Here is a 10,661-nt window from a genome sequence, read left to right as displayed (position 1 = left end):
CGGAGGACATAAAAAAATCGTACTCCTGCCCTGTCTGAAGCAGCAGGAAGGATCAGGGCGTTCCTGTTTGAACTTGTCCCATCCCCAGACATCAGGTTACTGCCTTTTTGTAGCCTTCACAGTCCCAGTGGTGTAGCATTTCTCAGTCTTGTGAATCTAGGAGCCCTTTAGCCTTTTGAAAAGAGCCCAGAGGCTGCCTTGTTTTTTTCCTACTTCACGTGTTGGGTGCTGCGCTCTGAACCATCCTAACTCGCCCACACGGTTGTTGTCCAGGAGCCACGGGCTGGTGGCCTTCACGAGGAGCGTCTGCGTTACCTGCAGCACTGTCTGAAAAACAGCCATTAAATGAGGGACCACGGAGAGTCAGAGATTTCCTGAGCGTGGAAATCCTTGATCCTCTTATTTTAGGGAAGGCTGAAGAGCGGCACCGTTCATTGCCAGGCCTGTGCACAGAGTCTGAGCCTTGCAGCTGCGCCCTGGCTGCGTGGGTGAGGATGAGTCTACCCTGTCCCCTACCTACGTAAGGGTAAGATATAAAGGTTTATGGGCTGAGTGTTATAGGAGATCTAATGTTTTGCATTTGTTGTATCCAAATCTGAAAATATTGGAGGCTCTGGAACTATTTCTGCAGGGAGGATCAGCAAGTATTGGCCTAAATAACTGGGGAGCTCCTAGCCACCTGGTTTTCCCCTCCACTTTCTTTTTTTGAGAAAACAGAAGTGTGTAACTGCTTCCCAGTTTGTATGCTTACTGTTTTATAACCTGAAGTGGGAGCCTGACAAGCTGAGATTTGTTTTAATTTTGCCTTCAAAAGGAAAAAGCAAAATTTCTTCAGGTTAGATGCGCTACCTTCAGAGTTTTCCCTCCGTAAACCATGTTTATTGAGTACCATGACTCTTGTAGGATTGGGCTAAAGAATTGAAATACATATTATATGAGTGATGACTAATATACTTAGTCTGACTTTGTACTGTACAAATATTCTATTTTAGCATAAGAGAATGAAATAACAACTACATTGATTAGTCCAATTATGATACCTGTATTCCATAAGCCGAATAACAGGAGGGAGTTGGAATATAATGCGACATTGCTGCCACTCTCGTAAAGGTTCAGCATTCTGTCAAATCTAAGATCTTGATAATTACCAGGCTATTGTCAGAACATATTGCCACTTTTCCTACAAAAAATATGTCAGTGTGGTGTGGTAGAAACACTCACCTGGCCTTGTTTACCATCGCTGGCATGCAGCTTGACAGCAAGGTTTATTCCCATCATCCAGCTGTCATGCTTTGACTTCTGTTTTACAGATGTGTTTATTGTTACAGGCTTTTTATGTGCGTATGTTTTCTGTGGGTCTTCTTGTGCTTTGTGTGGGAATGGAGTTTTTGCTTTTATTTGCTTATGTGCCCACCCCAAAAATCTTCCTGTGTTGCTTTAGAAATGAATCCACGAATTGCTTTGGGGCCAGGCTTTGGAATGCTCTGACCTGAGTATGTTGAGTTACTTCTGTTAAAAACAGGGAAAAATAAGATGCAAATGCTCTTTGGCCTCAATCAAACTATGCAATATCACGCACTAAAGAGCTGAATTCCTTGTGATACAGAAGATGCACGGCTCTTGTGTCCTTGCAAATCCAGTCCTTGGTCCAAGGTTAGGAGAACTTGTACGCAATGGCTGCCCAAGAATCTTGCATCCAAATCAACTCTTCCTCACTGTTTTCCTCCTTCCCCCCTGCCTCACCTGTCAGTTTATTAGGTGTTTTGACTCTGAATGACGTGCTGTCAAAGTGTATCCCTCCTGTCAGTCTCGTACTGTTGTCGATTGAAGCTTGTCTTGTAAACCCACCAGGGTGGCTTACCTGCTGGAGTAAGTTAGGGGCCACCTCACGACGTTTGCATCTCTTTGCTCTAGAGCATGTCAGGCATTTTGGGTTTGCTGTGCCCCTCCAGGTAGATGTAGGTCTTGCTTTTATGTTCCTGTGTTGTTCAGTTGTGGGTCTGGTGCTTACAGTAAAGAATACCTGTGACGTCTCAAATCCAGTCCAAGTCAGTTTTCATTTCCACCGCTTGTGCTTGGGCGTGTGTATGTGAGTTTGATTTTTCTGCTTCCATGGCAATTCAGGGATAAATGCCCACGTGGTGAGGACTGCTGGTAAAGGTTCTTTGTTCTCCCGTTGCTTCGTTTTTCCAATGAAGTTTGTTCCTTGTGTTCCTCTTCTTCCCCCTATTAAATACTAATAAAACCGGTACACTGTTTTCCCCTGCTCTACATGCCGTGAGTAGCTCTTCTCTACCAGTTGATCACATCTTCACACCTTTACATGCATTCTTCTGAGTAGTTTGCCTATATTTGTCATTTACTTAACCCACATTGTACCTCGTACTGTTTCTCCCTCCTAACTCCGTTTACTATTTTGTCTTTCTTTAATTCAGGTTAACCTTGATTTCTTTCTCTGATTTCAAAAAGGGATTTCAGTGCATGACACGGGAGACAAACAGAAAATCTCTCTGCAGATGTCTGTGAATATTGATTCCCTCCCCAGCACAAACAGTGTAAGGGGTTCAGCCTATTCCATTCCTAACCCCAGGTTTTTTCCTAGTGCTAGGCAGAACAAAGTCTGAAGGCGTTTCTTATTTCTTTTGGTAATTGAAAATATTTGGAGATTTTCTTCTTCGGAAGTAGCCACTGCAGATGAGCAGCTGGCACGCAAGAGGGTTGTTATGCTTCCATATTCAGTATTTTTAATTGAGGAACAAATAATTTATTTTGGGGAAAAATGTAAATTTTTTTGTATTTGTATGTCAAAGTGGCCTTTATAGGAAAAGCACATAAAATATTTAGATTAAAATTGCTTAGTTGTGTAATTTTAGTGGGGATTTTTGTATTGACAGGGTTTCTATGCATTTTTCAAAATATACTTGCTGTTTTGTGTTGGAATTATTGGAAATATTTTTAAAAACGTGTATTACCACATTTTCCATGATTGATCCCTTTACTATCATTCCTTTTGAATACTACAAAGATTTTAATTAACCCTGTAAATTAATTTTCCCCCACAGATATTTGCATTAAGTCAATATAATGAGTTATAGCATGGGTATGTAGCTTTAAGGGAATAAGCCTAGTAGTGTAGCTTAATTATGGAGAAGGGCAGTACGCAGTGTTTCAATTGCACTTAAAAGACTAAATTAGCAAATTAAGTTTTTGCTGTACCTCACTGGGATTTTTTTAAACTGTTTCCATCCTATATTGTTTACATTCGAGCATTTTTAAAATATGTACAATTTGTGCAGTATGCGATTCTCCTTCATTCTGTCGGGATAATACTAATGTTAACAGATCTGAAAAGTTTTGGAAAGCCTGTGGTATCCTAACGGATATGACAGGAGTTTGTGGGAGGGAGGAGAGGAAAGTTAGATCCATTTTTCCATTTAATTATGTACACATTTTCATATTAGCCGAGACTAAAGTAACTGAACTTACAAATGAATTTGAACTGAACTTACAAAAAGTTTGGGGGTGGGGGGAAACAAAGAAGGGGGTTGCAGAACTGCAGGCAAAAATACCCTTTAGTTGCACTGCAGTGCAATTGCCTTGACTGCCTATGCAAAGTATAACCTGAGTTTGATACATCAGGCCCTTCTGTTACTGCTCTGATTTTACTTTCTCTTCTCGAGGTGTTATTGTAAGGCTTGCTAAGTAGAACCTTCCCGGGAGTATTTGTCAAACCGACACTTCAGTTTTATCATTTTATGTTTGTATTTTAATTTTTGTTCTTGTTTCTGTTTCTTAAGAGATCCCACATCGTTCATAGGTTAGTGTAAGTGCAAGCTTTTAGGCGTAGTAACAAACAAACATTGCATGCTACCATGTATTCTCATAATTGAAGAAAAATGTGCAATTTTAATGGCACTTTGACCTATTGCTGAAACACTGGGTTTTGCAATGGAACAAACTCTCAACAATTGAAAACACTCTGTGTCTACATTAGATGTCTTGAAAGTGAAGAAAAAGGCAGTTACTCCAATTGTACCCACAGATAATTTGGTATTGATTTTTTTTTTTTTAAAGGAGTTTTATGATCTGTTATTAGAAAAATACACATTTCTTGGTTTACTTTAGTTGCCATAAATTGCCCAGTGCAGAGTCTGGTCCACCTCCATCCATTTATTTTCATGGAGTAGTTGCACATAAAATCGTAACAGCAAAGCAGGAAAGCTGTTTGGTTACTTACCAGTAACCTCCCTTGCAGAATTGCTTTGTGGCTCTCACACAATATGAAAAGGGACACGAAAATTTTCCTGGATTAAGTAGCACTTGCTTCGTTTACGTGTTCAGTATAATGTTGGGTGACTAAAGGGAGGTTCCCTTTTTAAAGTATTTGACTTGTGCTTTGGGGACTTAGTTGCCACTGTGCAAATTGTGCTGTAATATTGTACCAAGGATCAGTGAAAGTGTTTTATCTTTTTTAATGTCGTTTGTATTTGACCGGGTTTTATAAATGTAAGAAAACAGAGTGTTGTATTTTGATCTGAAATTTGCGTATGGTAAAAGTAACTTTGCTTTATGTATTGGAGGTTTGTTCAGAACTTGAATTATTTTATAGAAGGGTACAGACCAAAATTAATTGTCTTAAAGGTGTTTAATAAACTAACCAAATAAAACATTGATGGTTTGAAAACTTGTTAACTGCTCCTTATGCTTTTTCCTTCTATTTTTAAGAGAAAGGAAGAACGTAGTTCAAGATTTTCTCTCAAGGTCTTACGAAAAATGAAAAAAAAATAGTAGTGGATTTTATAAATATCATCTCCCATGAGTTATCTGTTTTATTATTAAACATTCCTACATGCCAGAAGTTTAATCAAAGGGGAAAACCCAAAGGAAATAAATGGAGGAGGAAAGGCTAAGGAAATAAGGGGAGGCGGGAGCAGTCCCTCTCCGGCTCTGTCCGGGCAGTAAATGCTTACGGCCGCTGGGCTGTGGGCGTTGGCGGTGGCCGCTCCGGGAGAAATGGGAGTGGGAAGGAGCTTCTGCTCACCTGTAAAAGCTCTCACCGTTGTTTGAAGGTCTCCTTTCTCCCCTGCAGTCACCTTCACTCGTCCTCTGCAGAAATACTCCTGCTTTCATGTGACCTTTGAAAGCAGAGGAGAAAAGTATGTGAAGCATAACTGCTCCCAAGGGCGGGTACAAACAGCTCGTTTCAGGGCTGCCAAATATTTGGCGACCCTCGGTTGCGCCATGGCGTGCGTACGTAACCTCTTCAAGTTCAGAGATCTGGACTTTTTTAAGATGCCAAGCAGCTGCAACTCAAATTAAGCAACACGCTTCCTTCTTCGTGCTGCGATTCTGCCTTTACTGACGTACTGGCCGTTGGTTCTGCTAGCGCTGCCTCTGCTGAGACAGAAGAGCCAGAGCAAGGGCTGTTGATTATCGGTGGGAGGGATACCGTCGTCTCTGGTCGCAGGTGGGACAACAGCGATAAACTCAGCCACTGCAGTAGTCCTGTACCTTTTGGTCTTCAGGAAAAGACATGATTTCACCCAGAGCTCTGTCTACCTTTTCTTAAATAAAAGGACATCGAGGCAAGGCCTAATGGGAGGTAGGAGTCAAGGGAAAGCTGAGGTTTGGGGTAGCTTGGGCAAGGGGAGCGAAGGGGGAAGGCAGTGCCATAGCTCCGAGCAGAGCGCAAAACTGGGTGCTGTAAACACGTATTCTGAAAGAGGCAGTGGGTATTAGAAAGGTGGATATTGGCTCAATAAAAACCTTCTCTTCCTTAGTTCAACAGCCGTACCAAGTGAAGCACAGGTCCTGAACCGCCAGCCGGTTTGGTGCAGAGAGCCTGAGGCCTCCAGTGTAAACACGGGCTGATGATAGGGAATCTCGTGTTGATTTACCCTTGTTGCTGGTGTTCCCATGGTTATGGCTGCGTAGATGGGCTCTGCCATATCTCCCCTGTCTTACTGAGTCTTGGAAACAAAGACAGGAGGGTGAACTTGGATTTATCTTTATTCCACAGCCTGGAATCCTAACAGAAAGGGAAGAGGGCTGCTGCCTGGTTTCCTTTACCTTTTATGCACAGAGGAGATATAATTTGAAGTTTCCATTTCTTCCTCTTTTTACCCCCTCAATGTTTTTCTAAAATATCGCAGAAAAAACCCAGAAGTGGTTCCTCAAGCAGAACTTTCAGCCGGGGCGCTCAGCGCCTGAGAGCAAGGCCTCCGTGGGCCTCCTTAGTTGCAAGGTACTTGCCAAGAAGTCTGTGTACCAACTTTACACAACAGGGCTTGTGACTCCCGTGGTGTCTGTGCCACAGGGAATCACAGTTGTCCGCGAGCTTCTACCCCAACCTGAGAAGGGTGTCCCACTAGATTTTTCCCGGCAGGATGTGCTGGGGGAGGCGATGCAGTTGGCAAAGGCTCCGTGGAGGTCGGAGCTGCTCTGGAGGTGTCGGGGGGGGGTGAGCAGCCCCGGCTCTGCTGAGCCAGGCTTTTCCCAGGGCTGGTGCCTCCTTGGTAAGAGGTGGCTTCTGTGTCCTTTACAGAGTGCAGGTCTCAGAGCAGGCTTTTACCAGGCTGAGTTTTCCAGGTGAAGAAGAGAAAGAAGGCGATAAGGGAAGGATGAGAACCTTTGCAGAGCGGGTAACTGGCTCCTGGCCTCCAGAATCTCGAGTCGAAAGCAGCGAACCCTGCTTTTTGCTAAGCTCTGTGTTGGTAAGTCAGCCCTTTGGCACAATGATCACTAGAAACAGTAAAATTAACTGAAGAATTAATTGCTGTTCAGAATTCAATACAACCCTTTACTTTTTGTCTGGAAGCTGCTGTAAAGTCAGAGTCAAAAAATTAATGCAGAGTCCACAGGGTCCTGGGCAAGGTGCAAGTCATTTGAGATAATGTTGTTGCCACTCAACAGATTTTGCTGCTCCAGGTGAAGCCAACGGCAACAGGATCGGAGCTATTATTTTTGCTTTTTCTCCAGTGTATTTGGACACGCATAGGCCAAGCTCTGTCACGTGTGGCCTCTAAGGAATTGTGAACCCCAACACCGTGGGCTGGGCTGAAGGAGTTGGCTAATGGAGAATTTACGGTAAGAGCAAAATGTATTTTTAACCACCAGGATATGCTTATCGTCAGGAAAGGGCAAGCAGCACTCCTATCTCTCCAGGGAAGGGGAAGTGTTGAGCGTGACTTTAGTTTTTTCCAACTCCTTTCCAAACTCTGAAAGGTTTTTTTTTCTTGCTGAGACATGTCGTTGGATTAAATCAGGGAGTTAAATAGACATCAATCCTGGGTCACAGGTGAAAAATATTAAATGCCAGGCATGCAGTGTTTTTCCATTGCATGTGATGTACGTTCAGGAAGGACCTTTGGAAAGAGTGCTTTGAAACGAGTCTGTTTTGCTTTTTTTAAATATACTAAGAGCCTGTCCAGAAGCTTTTAATTTTTCAGGGCAACTTTGATGTTTTCTGTCTTGAAGAGGAAAGCAGATTCCCCTCGCAGTACCCCACCCTGCTGCCTCTGGAACAAGCAGCACATCAGGTGCCTGCAATCATGGGCTGCTTTTTGGCATGGGTGCTGTGCTCAGAAAGGGGCTGGATGAGGACCCTCGCTCACCACAGGGCCCATTTGAATTCCACCACCCCAGGAGAGCACCCAGGGACTCCCGGCCTCGGCTCCCAAAGCGAGCACAGGGTTCACCTTACCGGCAGCAGCAGAGCCCTGACATTTTCCACAGCCTGCGCTGCTGCCGTTCCTTAATCCTGCCCAGGGACTAGAAAAGCCTTTAAATGAGACACATTGCAATTTGCTTGCAGGACAGACAATAACGATGTCTTTCAGGGCAGCTAGGCAGGAGGGGTTTTGCTGATCCCGTAAATACCCGCTTGCCTGTTTTAGTCAGTGGTAGGAGTCACAAAGAAAAGAAACACTTTGAAATGCTAAAAGCTGCCTGACCAAAGAGACAGGCTGAGGGTGTTAACCACGATGCCTCGTACCATTCCCACGTGCAAGCAGCACTGCTGCCCACCTCCTCAAAACCAGTCTCGCCTGTCTTCCCACAGGCATCCTCATCAGCTGCAAGACCTCCCTCTTCCCCCCTTCTCCAGACTCCCTCCTGCCCTTCCCCAGTGCCCTCTTCTCTAAGGATGGTCGAGTCCTTAACGCTCCTGCTCACGCTCTTTTTTGCAGATTTAAAAGCTGTAGCTGTAGTTCAGTAACACTGAAATAATTGCACGGTGCTGTAGCACTGGCTGCAGTCTTTGCGTGATGAGACGGCCGGGCGGCGGGTTCGGCACGGCCCCGTGGCCGGCCGTTGATGCCCACTTACAGTTCACCTCAGTTTTTCTTTCATCGCTGGATGCGGTGACCTCGCAGGGACGGGGAGGGCTGTGCTGTGCTGTGCTGCTCCTCCCGACCCGACGGAGTGGCTGAGTGGGTTTGTCCTAGATTTCTTCTCCTTGAAATGCTCGTGTCTGAGGGTGAGTCACCCCGGGTGCTGGGGAGAGAGACCTGTTCCCCCCAGGGACTGCTCGGTCTGAGATGTGAATGTCTCCTTGGGAAGGGCCTGTCTGTTCCCATCAGCTGCCCCGGCAGCTGAGGGCAATGCTCTCCTCTGGGAAGGGCTTGGACATCAGGTGGGGTGCTGCTTTGCTTCTTGCTATCTGTGCTTCAGCAGGTTTCGCTGATTTGTAATTAAATCTTCTTTCATGTTGGTTTTAATTGCCCTCTCAGTTCCCCATTCTACAGAGTAATGCTGAAGAGTCCATTTTTGGCCTTTCAGTTCATCTCCTCCTCGTTTCAGCTGTGTCTGTGCTGTTCTCTTTGCTGTCGTTGTGTGAGATATTCAGGGAGAAATGTGAAAATCCCTCATCTGAAAGTCATGTACCACATCTTAGAGCTTGCCATGAGGCACAGGAATGTTCCTGGCTCTACCTGCTTTGAAGAGCAAACAAAGGAAAGCTGCAAGCACCACATTGTCTGGTCTTGGCAGATGCTTTGGAAACCAGCCCATTTTCATGGAAATTAGGTTGTTACTATTAGTTTATTTTTTGTCAGGACCTGAGCGATTCCTCAATCATTTTTCCATTTTCATGAAGCAGTTTGTGAATCACACGCACGTAAAACGAAGGATTTAGCAAATGCTGCTTCCCTTTGATGTACAGTAATCTAGCCTTCTCGTTTTTGTAACTGCTCCTTGGAATTTTCCATCTTACTATGAATATTTCAATGAAAGTTGGAAAAGAGAACCCCCCACTACCTTGTACTTGTTTAAAGAGAACAGGAAGGTTGTGCAAGCTAAAATGAAAACAAAACTGGTTTGCAGCTGAATGATTGTGTAACCCCCATGTTAAGAAATGAGACTAGCAAAGGTCTGAGGAAGAACATTCTGAAACCAACCCTTCAGGTGTGGGGCAGTGGCTAAGGTTAAACAGTCCCTGCTCAGAGAAATGTGCTGGACTCGCTACTTGGTACAGGAATAACCTTATGCCATCGTACTACTTTCCTAAATTGGAAAAGTGGCTTTAAACACAGGCACGTTCCATTTGTCTCCATTCAGAGATGTAATGTCGGTGTCAGAACCAAGTGCACCACTACTCAGTTCAGCGTTTACAGCATTTCCCAACTTTTTTGTCTATGCTGAATGGCATTTTATATCCTCCAGATATTAGTCTGGTGATTGACATAAACCAAAATCTAATAATTTCCTGCTACCTGCTATTAACTGCCCACGCCAGCTTTCTGGGCTCCTTTTTTTTCCTTAACCTAACCTGTTCGTTGGAGCTGGTGTAATTAAAATGGCATCACCTTCAGACCCTGCTCTGAGATGACAGGTGCTCCTTGGATTTGCTCTTCATTGTACAAACGTATTGTTATAAAGGTCCTAAAGATGAACTTTTTCTTGCCTAAATAAATGCCAAGAATAATTTAGGGGTAGTATAGCTGTTGCCTACTTTATCCTTGAGTTTGAAAAGGCAGGTATAATATTATTCCAAATCTTTTTGTATCTGTAGAAGTGAATTTGAGCTAGACGTCTTCTCTGTTTCCCCTCTTTCACTGTCATTGGCGTTGTGGTGAGAGAATATCTTCCTACAGGATTTCTCTGGGACATTCAGTTCTGTGGATGTACTTTGGATTTGTGGTTAAATAAATAGAGAAATGTCCTCTTTTTCTTTATGATTGCATTTAACCATTTGGAAAAGACAGTTATCTGAGTCAGAGAACACCAGAGTAACGTAGTTTAATAGAGGAAACAGCCATCATCACAGCCACAGGCATCTATACCCCTGTGCTGTTTTTAGAGAAATCTGGAAGGAAGGAATCTTCCATAAAATTTCTTGGGCTGAATGAACACCCTGTTTCCAACATGCAATGTCAGCATTGCTCTTGGGGTTGACCCTGAGTTATAAGCAGCATTAAGATCACAAAGTAAGGCCCCAATCCAACAGATATTTAGAGCTATGCTTAGGTTTTGTATTTGCAAAATCTTTGGTCTGACTTTGCAAGGCCCCTGTGAACGTAGCAGGCTGCTAGATAGGGAAGTGTTGCTTGGACCTAGAATGACACATGGTCAAAAGCAGAACAGATCTGGAAATCTGAAAATTTGGAGAACCAAGGGTGTGCGTTCTCAGTAGAGCTTCTCACAGATTCTTCCACCACTCCCCC

At 44.0% G+C, this 10,661-nt stretch overlaps 1 long non-coding RNA gene across 1 annotated transcript; it reads right to left on the bottom strand.

Annotated features, from left to right (window-relative positions):
* Nucleotides 1–708: 708 nt before the first annotated feature.
* Nucleotides 709–927, bottom strand: LOC121233536. Its single transcript, XR_005933179.1, has 2 exons — nucleotides 850–927; nucleotides 709–805 (listed from the first exon to the last, which is right to left on the bottom strand). It is a non-coding gene; the product is annotated as an uncharacterized LOC121233536 (long non-coding RNA).
* Between the last annotated feature and the right edge of the window lie 9,734 nt (nucleotides 928–10,661).

This window comes from Aquila chrysaetos, chromosome 9 (assembly GCF_900496995.4).
Source record: "Aquila chrysaetos chrysaetos chromosome 9, bAquChr1.4, whole genome shotgun sequence".
NCBI classification, from domain to species: Eukaryota; Metazoa; Chordata; class Aves; order Accipitriformes; family Accipitridae; genus Aquila; species Aquila chrysaetos.
The sequence above is the reverse complement of the archived record's forward strand: the minus strand, read 5'-3'. Positions and strand labels throughout refer to the sequence as shown.